The sequence below is a fragment of the Haliotis cracherodii genome, unplaced genomic scaffold (genome assembly GCF_022045235.1).
Source record: "Haliotis cracherodii isolate W230 unplaced genomic scaffold, xgHalCrac1.p SCAF_16, whole genome shotgun sequence".
Classification (NCBI taxonomy): Eukaryota; Metazoa; Mollusca; class Gastropoda; order Lepetellida; family Haliotidae; genus Haliotis; species Haliotis cracherodii.
In genome coordinates this window covers 21,922,389-21,937,235 of record NW_027266271.1, presented here as the reverse complement: position 1 = coordinate 21,937,235, position 14,847 = coordinate 21,922,389, and the positions used below count along the sequence as shown (strand labels likewise).

At 38.3% G+C, this 14,847-nt stretch overlaps 1 protein-coding gene across 7 annotated transcripts in view; it reads left to right on the top strand.

Annotated features, from left to right (window-relative positions):
• LOC139463930 (myosin-IIIb-like) overlaps positions 1-14,847 on the top strand; it is a 139,162-nt gene that overhangs the window by 8,248 nt on the left and 116,067 nt on the right. The gene's annotated exons all lie outside the window — the stretch shown is intronic.

The window sequence follows — 14,847 nt, the reverse complement described above, 5'->3', positions numbered from 1 at the left end:
TTCGATGTCACGTGTCTCTGTAACAATCAAATATTTTAAGAGATATATATCGTTTCGGGATATTATAACCCGTGTTCGTTTCTCAACTGATCACTTGGATCACTTGGATTGTTTCAGGTGTTTCACATAGGTGTCAAGTCTCAAGGGTCGGCTGAGAAAGCCCACGTGACAACTATTTTCATAACGTCCACGGTTCCATTGAGTGATAGATAACAATGATCAATCAATCAACGTATTATCAGTTAACCCTTTCAACAAAGTATGTTGTTTTTACATCGGCACTTCACACCATGATATGAGTGTATTCCCTTTGTTTTAGTAAACCTAGACATGTAAACACTCACTTTGGACATCTCCACTGTGCAAGATTACAGTGATTAATCAATCAACGTATTTTCTGTTAATCCTTTGATGACCAGGAACGATCCGTTGATTTACAAAAAAAAAGTAAATGAACTGATCATTCATCTCTGCCACGTGCATAATACATAACACAAATTTCACCTCACTTCAAACCTGGCTGCCACGTGCATATTACATAACACAAATTTCACCTCACTTCAAACCTAGATTTAGATTGAATAATTACCCCAGACACAATAAATGCCAAATGGGAACCTTTGTCAGGTAATCTAAGTGGTGCTACCACTAATTGTACCTGTAATAAATTCATTAACTGAGCATCAAGGGAATGACGACAAATACACAAGTGTAGGGTTATACGAGAAAACGTGGATGACAACAAGGGAGTAGTAATCGTATTATCGACGCAATCCAAAACCCGAAAATGCTTTCACTGCATGGATTAAATAATTAACATGCGACCTTTGTCGAAATCTTTATAGATCACAGTTAACCAATCAGTGTTTATGCAAAAATGCGTAAAACAAATATCGCCTCCAGCCTCCAAGTTCATTTAGCTGCCCTTGCAGACGGTAGCCCAGTCTCTGGTCACGCTCAGTTGCGTTGCGTATCATCCGGGTACTCCCTGGGAAAAAACAATAACAAAGGCAGCAACCAGTCCGGGGAATTGCGTTAGATCAGTGCCCCTTTAAAGCACACTTGGAAGATCACATAATGTTTATTGTAGCATCAAAAGCATTCACTTACTCACTCCAAGATTGATCTCTGGAGGACATATTCAGATGGCCGGGCATGGTTAAAATGTCCTTATTTGAATTATCTTGGTGTGTGTGGAAAGCATGTAATTATTTATTAGAAAAAGGTATTGCATGTTAGAAGAGATAGTGTGTTAGTGAAGATAATGATAGAAGCGGCATGAATGTAGCTGAAAAACCTATAAACTAAGGCGAAGCTGGATTTGAACCCATACTCATTGTGCCTCGATGGCATGGATTGTTGGATAGGGTCTCTTGTGTTTAGATGAGGAATTACACATCGGTACACTGGGTGTCATTTTGTCTCGATGGCATGGATTGTTGGCTAGGATCTCTTGTGTTCAGATGAGGAATTACACATTGGTACACTGGGTGTTGTTGTGCCTCGATGGCATGGATTGTTGGCTAGGGTCTCTTGTGTTTAGATGAGGAATTACACATCGGTACACTGGGTGTCATTTTGTCTCGATGGCGTGGATTGTTGGCTAGGGTCTCTTGTGTTCAGATGAGGAATTACACACCAGTACACTGGGTGTTGTTGTGCCTCGATGGCATGGATTGTTGGATGTCGTCTCTTGTGTTTAGATGAGGAATTACACATCGGTAAACTGGGTGTCATTTTGTCTCGATGGCATGGATTGTTGGCTAAGGTCTCTAGTGTTTAGATGAGGAATTACACACCAGTACACTGGGTGTCATTGTGCCTTGATGGCGTGGATTGTTGGCTAGGGTCTCTTGTGTTTAGATGAGGAATTACACATCGGTATACTGGTATCATTGTGCCTTGATGGCATGGATTGTTGGCTAGGATCTCTTGTGTTCAGATGAGGAATTACACATCGGTACACTGGGTGTTGTTGTGCCTCGATGGCGTGGATTGTTGGATGTCGTCTCTTGTGTTTAGATGAGGAATTACACATCGGTATACTGGTGTCATTGTGCCTCGATGGCATGGATTGTTGGCTAGGGTCTCTTGTGTTTAGATGAGGAATTACACATCGGTATACTGGTGTCATTGTGCCTCGATGGCATGGATTGTTGGCTAGGGTCTCTTGTGTTCAGATGAGGAATTACACATCGGTACACTGGGTGTTGTTGTGCCTCGATGGCGTGGATTGTTGGCTAGGGTCTCTTGTGTTTAGATGAGGAATTACACATCGGTACACTGGGTGTTGTTGTGCCTCGATGGCGTGGATTGTTGGCTAGGGTCTCTTGTGTTTAGATGAGGAATTACACATCGGTATACTGGTGTCATTGTGCCTCGATGGCATGGATTGTTGGCTAGGGTCTCTTGTGTTCAGATGATACTGATGTGTACACTGGGTGTCATTGTGCCTCGATGGCATGGATTGTTGGCTAGGATCTCTTGTGTTCAGATGAGGAATTACACATCGGTACACTGGGTGTCATTGTGCCTTGATGGCGTGGATTGTTGGCTAGGGTCTCTTGTGTTTAGATGAGGAATTACACATCAGTATACTGGTATCATTGTGCCTCGATGGCGTGGATTGTTGGCTAGGGTCTCTTGTGTTTAGATGAGGAATTACACATCAGTATACTGGGTGTCATTGTGCCTTGATGGCATGGATTGTTGGCTAGGGTCTCTTGTGTTTAGATGATACTGATGTGTACACTGGGTGTCATTATGCCTCGATGGTGTGGATGGTTGGATGTCGTCTCTTGTGTTTAGATGAGGAATTACACATCAGTACACTGGGTGTCAGGTCTTTCGTTGCGTTGTCATGGCAAAGGAATAACATTCCTCTTCCACTTTTTTTATGTTTTAGATGTTGGCCTGTGTTTCTTCACATTTCTTTTCCTATCAAAGGTCTTTTGTTGTCAGAGTCCATTTTGAAGAAAGCAAACCCACATATGAAATTTGATCATAAGTAAAGTCCCCAGTTCTCATGTCATCTTTCTGATGAAGAAAGAGTCCATTTTCATGGGCATGGTATTTGAATTGAATGCTGCGAGCAGATGTGCTCTTTTTTGTTTGAACACGAAAAATGTGAAAAGAGATTTTGATAAGTAGATTGAACAAATATTTGTCTTATGTGATGTTTGCTTTTCGTGTATAGGGAAATGTGTTTATCCTAAGGAACCAGTTATTATGGGTGAGAGGGAATATAATTTCCCTGAATTCTTGTTAAAGGTGATCCTCCCCACTTGAATTCTCCCTTTTAATGAAACAAACATTTGCTTGATTTTTATGCATATGTATTATTATTATATGACACCTAATGATAGACCTCAACTAATTTTGTGCTAGAATCCCCGAGGTAAAGGATATGTTATGAAATTTTTTATTTTGGATTTCATTTCAACAGTGAATGCTTCTTATGGCGAAACTAATAGAACTTTTAACAACATAAATCAACATTGATATATGTGAGTGAGTGGATGAGTGAGTGAGTGAGGGTCTGAGTGTGAGCGAGTTTAGTGAGTGAATGTGTGAATGAGTGATTGTGTGAGTGAGTGAGTTTAGTGAGTGAGTGAATCTGTGAGTGGGTGAGTGGGTGTAAATGAGTGAGTTTTATGTTGAACAGTATTTCGGTTATTATCATCGTCATGTGTGAGGAAACCCTGAAGATATGCAGATCTTGACAGGATTCAAACTCAAGATCAGAACTTTCTGGCAGACTTGGGGACATATCACATAGCACCGCAGACGACTGGGTCACCCGTACTCCCCGTATTTGATTGCGTATTGCTTTCCTCAATCTTTCACTGCGTTCATAGAGAACTGGACTTGGAGATTAGACATCTCGTCACTGGTGATTGCAGACTTGACAGGATATAAACCAATAAAGTTGACAGTGGTTTGTTAGGTATATTTATTACTACAAGGTGTATCCACTGGTATTTTATTTGGTTGCATGATATATTTCTGTAATTGACATACAAAGAAAGGCCATCTACTTCAAAGAGTACGTTTGATGTTTTTTTCCATTTTATTTGTCTTTTGAAGTCTATTAAATTTATTGGGTTATACCTTTTTATCCCCTGCCCAACAAAGTTGGCCGGGGATATAGAAATGGGCTCTGTCCGTCTGTCCGTCTGTCCGTACGTCCATCAGGTTTCCTTTTCGGAGCATAACTCATAAACCATTCAATACTTTTTCATCAAACTTTGCAGGTCTTTCAAGTACATGCTGAACTGGTGCCTTTTGCTATTTAGAAATTTTAGAAGTTTTTATTTTTTAGCGTTTCCATGGCAACAAGATGGACTTAGGTTCTGTGAGGGTAGTGTTCGTTTCCGGAGCTTAACTCATAAACTGTTCAATATTTTTTCATGAAACTTTGCAGGTTTGTCAGGTACATGCAGAACTGGTGCCTTTTGCTATTTATTTTATTTTTAACGTTTCCATGGTAACAAGATGGACTTAGGTTCCAAACTCTTTTTTTACAATTTCCATGACAAGTTCCACCTCGGTTACAAAAAGTTAGGGTTTGTTTAGATTTAATTATGTCATAAATTCTGCAGCAGGGGCGGGGGATATTGCCACGTTTGTGGCAAACTCTTGTTGTCATTGTTTTGAAATATAGAGTCCATTTACTGTACTTATTAATCACAATTGAATTGATAAGATAGAATGACATATCTGGTTGTCCTTATAGACAGTTGAGTAGTATATATGAAACCCCAAACAGAATTTCAAATAACCCTTTTATGTATTCATTAAAGAATATTCTTCTAGTTTGCACACTTCAATTCCAAAGGGCACAGCTAAACATCTTTACAGTGCTGTGTGGCACAGTCGAAACAAACAACATTTTTCTCCCTGTTTATATTGATTATCTAATGTCTTTATGACGAAGGTGATTAATGTTAATGTGGTTAATTGTCCCGTTTTTGACAGAGTACAGAGCCACATGCAACGTGTATTGACCACAAGGTGTGGTTGTAGGAAGGAGGTATTGACAAGTACAAAAGTTCTCAGTATCATTAACTAGGATTTATGTTGTCAGATGCAACTTAACAATCCCAAATATACATGCAGAATCAATCAGTCTTGTATCCAGGAACACCCAGTTCACTAATACATATTGATGGCTGCCTCTTGGTCCTCAGTGGTGTATGGAGAAGTATTTCCTTGTTGAGATTTGAAGGCTTATTCTTGAAATGCTTGATTACTTTCATTATTTATTCAGGTATCGATGGGTGGATTAAAGGCGTCCGTCATGCAATCTTGATAGTACTGTTCAATATCTGCATTAAAGTTGATAAGAACAAGTCTAAATGATTGATAAATACAGGTAAATCCAGCAGGCTATATTGCACTATATAACAGGAACCCCTCTGGGGATTCCAGGCTAGAATTTGTCCCCAGCAACCTGTGCTGGTCATATCCAAATGGTGGTCAGGCTCTGTGACTTGGTTGATGCATGTCATCGTACCTCAGCAGCATGGATCATTGGTCATAATAGCAATCACTGGATTGTCTGGTCCTGAATTGATTATTTACAAACAAACAATACTATAAGCAGTAGGGCTGTTTCGATTTACTCATCTATTCAGTGAATCGAACTGTATCCTTTATGAATTCAATTCGTTATTCGTGGTCACAAGAATTGAATATTTACAATCAGAAGGCAGCTTTCTCAACATTGATTTTATTGGGACATCATCTCTTACATCATGATTGATGTGTTGCGTTTAGAATGATATTAAGAAAAAGCAACAAATGGTGTGAGAACTTCCAGACATACCCCATGAAGGGAGATACATACACACCTGCAGATGAAGCATACACGTTACTGGCTGGTATTGTATCTTTTACTTAAGGTGGCCCAACACTGGAGAACTTGTTTTATTACGCCCTTGAAGAGATCACCCTTTCTATATACATACAGCTGTATTACACATTGTTTAATAAACATGCAGCTGTAATACACATTGTTTAATAAACATGCAGCTGTAATACACATTGTTTAATAAACATACAGCTGTAATACACATTGTTTAATAAACATGCAGCTGTAATACACATTGTTTAATAAACATACAGCTGTAATACACATTGTTTAATAAACATGCAGCTGTAATACACATTGTTTAATAAACATGCAGCTTTAATAAACATTGTTTAATAAACTTGCAGTTGTAATACACATTGTTTAATAAATATACAGCTGTATTACACATTGTTTAATAAACATACAGCTGTTTTACACATTGTTTAATAAGCATGAAGCCATGATACACATTGTTTGATAAACATGCAGCTGTCATACACATTGTTTAATAAACATGCAGCTGTAATACACAATGTTTAATAAGCCTGCAGCTGTAATACACATTGTTTAATAAACATGCAGCTGTGATACACATTGTTTAATAAACATGCAGCTGTTTTACACATTGTTTGATAAGCATGCAGCCATGATACACATTGTTTGATAAGCATGCAGCCATGATACACATTGTTTGATAAACATGCAGCTGTCATACACATTGTTTAATAAACATGCAGCTGTAATACACATTGTTTAATAAGCATGCAGCTGTAATACACATTGTTTAATAAGCATGCAGCTGTAATACACATTGTTTAATAAGCATGGAGCTGTAATACACATCGTTTAATAAGCCTGCAGCTGTAATACACATTGTTTAATAAACATGCAGCTGTAATACACATTGCTTAATAAACATACAGCTTTAATAAACATTGTTTAATAAACATGCAGTTGTAATACACATTGTTTAATAAATATACAGCTGTATTACACATTGTTTAATAAATATACAGCTGGTTTACACATTGTTTAATAAACATGCAGCCGTGATACACATTGTTTGATAAACATGCAGCTTTAATAAACATTGTTTAATAAACATGCAGTTGTAATACACATTGTTTAATAAATATACAGCTGTATTACACATGGTTTAATAAACATACAGCTGTTTTACACATTGTTTAATAAGCATGCAGCCATGATACACATTGTTTGATAAACATGCAGCTGTCATACACATTGTTTAATAAACATGCAGCTGTAATACACATTGTTTAATAAACATGCAGCTGTAATACACAATGTTTAACAAGCCTGCAGCTGTAATACACATTGTTTGATAAACATGCAGCTGTGATACACATTGTTTAATAAACATGCAGCTGTATTACCCTTTGTTTAATAAACATACAGCTGTAATACACATTGTTTAATATACTTGCAGCTGTATTACACATTGTTTAATAAACATGCAGTTGTAATACACATTGTTTAATAAATATACAGCTGTATTACACATTGTTTAATAAACATACAGCTGTTTTACACATTGTTTGATAAGCATGCAGCCATGATAAACATTGTTTGATAAACATGCAGCTGTCATACACATTGTTTAATAAACATGCAGCTGTAATACACATTGTTTAATAAGCATGCAGCTGTAATACACATTGTTTAATAAGCATGCACCTGTAATACACATTGTTTTATAAGCATACAGCTGTATTACACATTGTTTAATACCAAAGCATGTGCTCAAGTACTGCAGGAACCAGTTTCATTATAAAATATTGAAAACTCCCAACATCCGTGAGCTTATTCAGCGACATTGCGTATAGAGATGATAGATCACTAGGAGGAGCTTATGCACACTTGATGACCTGTTGCTAGGCTGCCGTCACAGTCATTGTTTCATTGTGGATCTTGCAAAAAAATTCCACAAATTATGTTTTAGGGCATTATGACTTGCTTGAAAACTTTGTGGTGAAGAGCCCTGATCTGCAAGGTGATCTTAGTGCACGACAGTCCTAAGTCTATGAGTTATGATAACCTTAGCACTACGATAGCTCTGTTAAACTCAATAGGATTATGCTGTGGATCGCAGATGTCTGCCTATTCACAAATGACAGTGAATCTTTTTAAAAAGTCATGAGCGGGAAGTAATGAGTGAAAAAAGAATGAAACAATATTCTTCTTGGACCAATCAGCAGACTGCTGTCCTTGGTCACTCTCAGATTAATGAAGCGAGTGACCTGTCTTCCACCTTTGCATAATTTTGCAATACCTCTAGAATTTTCTCAATATGTCCTTTAAACATCCTGTGTGCCGTTGAGCAAAGTGATCTTAGTGTTAAGGTGATCGTAACTCCCATTCCTTAACATAGACTTACGACAGTCGTAGCACTAAGGTTATATACAACGCAGTTGGTAGAACTAGACATGAGGGTAAGTCACCCTTCTAGGGCCAGGTCGTCTAAGGCACTGCAATTCGCTGTGCAGAGTTGCGTCCCTTCGGACACGCCAGAAAAGTATGATTGTGGGTTTGAATTCCGATTCGCCCCGATTATGTTTCTAGGTTTGTCAGCACCATACCGGTGCTCGCGAGTTTCACCTAAGTGGTAAACGTGTGAGACCTGCATCACTTCGGGCTTTCCTCCCACATTAAGCTGACACGCCGCGTTATAACTGTAATACTGTTAATAGCGGCGTAAAACCCAACTCACTCACTCACTCACTCTAGTAGGTGGAATTCACACTTCACTCTACATATTCTCCTCCATATTTTGCCTGCCTAGTCACAGTACAGTTGAGCCCAGGAATTCCAGTCTAGTTCGACAAGGGTGGAAACTGGACTTTTAAAGTCAAATAACTCTCTTGCCTTGGGAAGATGAGAACACCCTGAAACTTTTTTTGAATGTTCGTAGTTTTTTGACCAAGCAGACACTGACTCAAAGTATGGAGTTTATAAGTAGTTCTTGCTAGCTAACCTCATCGGGCTGTGATATCCAGTATATTTGACTGGTTTCTCCCATCAATCACACTGGCCATGTATAATAAAGAGGATTTAATGCAATGAAAGAAGTCTGGTTTAAGGACACCAAATTTGACAAGAATTTAATCCTAGCTCTTCAAATTGTATTTATAACAGTGAGCTGGGTATTCTATCAAGCTTTTTACATTTTGAGTGTTGTCAAAGGTTCATCGAATATTGGTTAACTTAGGCCTGGTTGATATAAATTTCCCATATTAAGAAGCACTCCAGGTCAATTGCCTCCACATAAACATCTCCTATGTGTAAAGGTGCTCCTTCTCTATGTGAATACATGTCACTCATGTAGCCTGGGAAAGACTGTAGTGAAGCTACAGAGGCAACAAGCCGTCAGTTGTTCCCCATCATAATCCCTAGGAAATAAGAAACAAGGAAAACGTAAGATCTGTCAAACACCATCGTCTGAAATGTCCTGTGAAGTAATTTTCGGCATTATCAAAATGTCATTCATTGAAAAAACGATCAAAACAAACTATTTTTCTTGTCAGGAGGAGCATGAGCCCTGGGAATCCTAGTTGGCAGTCCGAGCCAGTTTAAATATGACAGAAAAGGAAGTCCAGAGAATTAAGTGTGCTCGTGTGAATATTTACACGTAGCTGTTACATAATCAGCATTCATGTTTTTACAAGCTGTAGGATGTCTTGGGAGGGGAAGAGGCATTTACATTGTGGAACTTTGCTGGTGGTGAGCGCATCTCTTGTGCCTAATCCTCCCCAGTCTCGGTCTCTTGTTGTCTCCAGTCTGTACTTAAAGATGGCGGAACGCTAAGCTCTGGTCTCTTGTAGTGTAATGTTTGTGTATTTGGGAAGAGATTTGTGTGACTGTGGAGCTGATTGTTGCTCACTGATCCTGTCATGCTGGACACACACTAAGTGTTACTTGAGGCAGGTTAGGCCAGACTGATGGGGTTACATTTCTGGTGTACAGCTACTACTCAAAAGAAGTTAAGGACCACCTGCTTCTTTCATATTACTGTAGTTAATCTGTCATACAACTCAATATAAGTTAAAGACCACTCGTTTCTTTCATATTACTCTAGTCAATCTGTTATACTAATCAAAAGAAGTTAAGAACCACCTGATTCATTCATATTATTATAGTTAATCTGTCATACTATTCAAAAGAAGTTAAGGACCACCCGCTTCTTTTGTATTACTATAGATAATGTCATAGTACACAAAAGAAGTTAAGGAAATGTGAAAGCATCAGGTGGTGCTTCACTTGTTTTGAGCTGTATAAAAGCAGGGGTCCGGGGAAAAGGTCATATGCTCCGGACACGTCTGACTGGGAATCCTTAATGTTCAGTTTAAATTATTGCTAACCGGACATTTAAATTTTTCTGTCCGGACATTTTAATAAACAAACAATGCTACCTTCGGGATCCAAATAATTGATGAGCGTTATCGTATCCTTTCAGCGAATTCAGGTGAATAAACAGGTATAACAAACTTGGTCAATAAAGTATGAAATTTGATATACAATATCACTAGACATGATGATTTACCATTTAAAATGTATTTCCTGCTCTCCAAGGTATTGTTTTATATGCAGAGATTAAGATTATCGTGTGTATTTTCTCGTAAACTAAGCTGGAAATAGCAATCAGCTGTGCACACATTTCCTCCCAATCTACCGTAGATTCAGTTAAAACATACCCAATGATACAACTTCAAAGAATTTTGATGCAATGGTCGGAAGAAATTGTATCTGAAATTATTAATTTATCAGGAATAATATATTCCAATATCGTGTTAATTTAGTTGCAGCTTCTACCATATATACTTATAAGAACCATAAGAACCATAAGCATTGTACTTTGGTACAGATGGTATGTAGGATATTGTTTGACGTATTGAACGATTTTGACCAGTCACCGCAGGGACTTCCCGCGTTACATGTATTTTGATTGCGATAACATAATGTTGACATTTAATAGTCAAACTGCCTCAAATATGACTTTTAGCGAGTCATGGTACGGCATTTATGATATATGTATTCATTCTCTTGCAACTAAAGTTTGTTTCAAGGCGTCAATGGTGGTAATCTGACCGTGGTTGCTGTAAATAACGGTGAGTTGGGCGATCTACTGATCACTTCACATACGATTTCACCAAAATTATTGTTAATATTATTATAATTATTGAATGAAATATCGAATAAAATTAATCAAATATATTGCATACACTAGTCCAGATAAACAATGAACAATTTTTTTATGACCAGATATTACTATAACTGGATCAAATTGCGTACTTCAGTTCGGATTTGTTGACTGGTATTTCCGGTGTTATGTGATCGCGGTGATCAGCTGATAATGTTTCTGAGATGGGGGAAACATCGTGTCATTGGGAAACTTGAGTTTATTAAAAATGTTAGTAAATTTTGGGAGCCATGCTTTACCGCATGCTATAACCGAAGCCCACAATAACGAGGGAACACTGTACGTAACAACTTGTAATGTGCGTGAAAAGTCGTACAAAAATACGCTATTGGAAGGGGGCATGGCCTAAATGCAAATGTCCAGTTGGGATTTTAAAATTTCCCGACCCCTGTATAAAAGATTAACTATAGTAATGTGAAAGAATTAGGTGGTCCTTAGCTTCTTTGAGCAGTATGACATGTTAACTTATAGTAATGTGAAAGAATTAGGTTGTCCTTGACTTCTTTTGAGAAGCATTTATTATGCCAGGTTTTCTGTGACACGGAAGTCACAAGCATATTTCAGATGATTTGGCTTATTCAGTTTTTGTAATGAATAACACTTCTGTTATATGCTTACATGTAACAGGACACACTTAACACTGTGTGAGTTGTTCTGTACTTCTGTCAACAAATATTCAAGTCACAGCTATATGTTTTAGCCATTGAGTACTTACTCACATGTTATCATTCACATTGGATATTGATAGTTTTCAGGGGATATTTTTACTCTCTTGGGTTCATTCTATGGGGTATTTTACACCTGTGAGTGGACATTTGATTTAATAATCTACTTGAAATGCTGTTACAGGTTACTTCTGATTTCTATTCAAGTGTGTAACGTGTCGCATAAACTCATTACAGTGATATACATGTCTAATTAACAATAAGCGAGAAGTAGTGCATTTTTTATGCATTATACACTGATGTAGATTTCATGCCTGTGTGATTCCTGTATTCTAGGGCTGGGATGGTTAACTCAGGTTGAGTGGGTCCTGCGTAGGATGAGAGTGCCCTACCATGACCTTGACCTGTGGTCAGTCACATGATATATTGTTTAATGACAATAACAATAAAACTCCATGGTTACACAACAAGTAACTAATGTTTGCTTTTCTTTCTGACGTCTATGACGTGATGGTAAAGCTTCAGTCAACAGCAATCTCTGCATGATGAGATCATTTTATACATGTATCTAAATAGTTAAAACAATTCCCAATGTGACATTTGGTACCGATCTCTTGAGACCTACTGTTGGTACTCGGGTAGGAAGTAAATGCAAGTGAAATCAGAGATGGAATCTGATTGGTCAATGGGAGGGACATAGAAGGGATATAACTTGTGATAGCCACTGATGGTGCTACGATTAGCCATGAAAATTCTAGTCTAGTTCGGCAAGGGTGGAAACCGGACTTTGATAGTCAGTTAACTCCCTTGCCTCGGGGAGATGTCATGACTCAATCCCCGACATGTCTCAGTCACCATTACTCAACATCCACACAAACTGCCTATATTTAGAGTTCTAACAATCAGTTTTTTTTGTAAGTTTATGTGCCAGATGGTAGGTACTTGAAATTAAAATGAATAGTAAATTCACAATAAATGTGAAGTTCATGGATTACATCCCTATTATGCTGGTAATCATCGTCGTTTCAACTGCATCTGTATATCTTATATGTAATCAATACCAAGTAGCTGTTACTCTTGATCAGTAACTCCTGTTTCTGTCCGACACCAGCAGCTGTCTGCAACAATAACATTGTCCACTGGATCAGTTGTATTTAGTATAGATAAGGTCACTGTGAATGTGTGTTCAACTACAGAATACTGCTATTTAGTTAGTTTATACTTGCCAAGTTTTCCACAAAGATCCGATTACTGTTTGAAATGGATAAGTTACTTATCTTTTTATGCTTCCATGTCATGTCTTTTGGAGGTGAGAAGTGAATGCAATATGTTCTAGAATTGCGGGATTTTCCCAGCTCTAACTGACCCGTGAAGATCTTGGTAGAGATTAGGTCTTCAGGAACCCATGCTTGCCGTAAGAGGCAAGTATGCTTGTTGTAAGAGGTGACTAATGGGATCGGGTGGTCAGGCTCTCCGACTTCGTTGATGCAGGTCATCGTACCACAATGACATTGATCATGTCAATCACTGGGTTGACCCATAGACTACCTTTTGAAAGGTAAAATATTCAGTCTAATTATTGTCATGGTGTGATTAGCTGGTGATAAATAATATAAGAAGTGAACAGACTATTGATTTTCTCTGCTCCTCAGTCATAGACGTAGCAGAAACCACAAAGATATTCTCAAACCTTATCAGTATTAAAACGTGACATGGTCATAAAGTGTACTTCCTGTTTCACACAGTGAAATATATGGTCTTGGTCAAAGACAAAAAAACCAACTACCTTATCGAATAGCAAATATGTATTACTACTCGAACTGTTAGGTAGCCAAGGTCTGCACTTGTAGCTTCTTCCGCGGTGGAGACGAGGCACTGAAGCTGAGTTCGCATTTGTCTGAGGAATACAAGTCAACCATTATTCATAGAACGTCTATTTACCACCTGAACAGGTAGGAATGCAGCCTGTTGGAGGCATTGAGCACACTCTTGTCTCTGAAATAGCATTGATTGTGTTTAGATTTCCTCGTACCACATAAACTGGTAGGAATCCAGCCCTTAATTGGATGTGTTATAGCACATTTGTGTCCCTGAAGAAGCATTCATTGTCAAAAGTGCTTCTATTATCACCAGAACAGGAAGAAGTCCAGACATTTACAATGCTTGCTGGTTTATATTCAGAGTATTTAAGTTTTTTCTAAAATAGGTATTTTCATAATCTACACAATTCTTTTTTCTAATACGCAGTTAAAAAGGTAGGTGGGGGTAAGTATGTATTTGGTTACACTGGCTGCACTTCTTAACTACTGTACCAGGTGCTGTGGCCAATATTGAAATCATTCACTGTGTTTGGAATTTTGCATGAATGTATAATTAATATTATTTAATGTTTCAAAATATTTTAACCCATTCTATATTTTAGTACATTATATAAGAAAATATACTTTCTATACGATAGTTTGCAAATTTTGAGCAATGGATAAAAATGTGCAAATTTACATATTGCCCTCAATTTTAAATGACACTGCCTCTGTGGTCTAGTAGATAGAGTGTCTGCCTGGAGGGGGAATGTTGGTGGTTCGATCCTCTGGCCTCATCAGCCCAAACAGTGCTGAAAGATGGTACTTGTTGTTACACTGCCTGGTGCTTGGTATAAAGGTGATAAAACTGATCGGCTTGGAGTCATTATACTGAGTTTGGTATCCATGTTTAACTATGGCATGGTATTTCAGTTGGCTAGCACTATAAGACCACCATTAGTTCGGACTAGTTCAAGCAGCCACACACAAACATGCTTGGACATCGCTATATGAGTGAAATAAGTGAGTGAGTGAGTGAGTTGGGTTTAACGCCGCTTTTAATAGTATTCCAGTTATATCGCGGCGTGTCAGCTTCATGTGGGAGGAAAGCCCGAAGTGATGCAGGTCCCAGGCGTTTACCACTTCTGTGAAACCCAAGAGCAGGGGTATGGTGCTGACAAACCTAGAAACATAATTGGGGCGAACTGGGATTCGAACCCACAGTCATAGGTTTCTGGCGTGCCCAAGGGACGCAACTCTGCACAGCGAATGGCAGCGCTTAGACGACTGGGCCGACCGTGCCCCCTATGA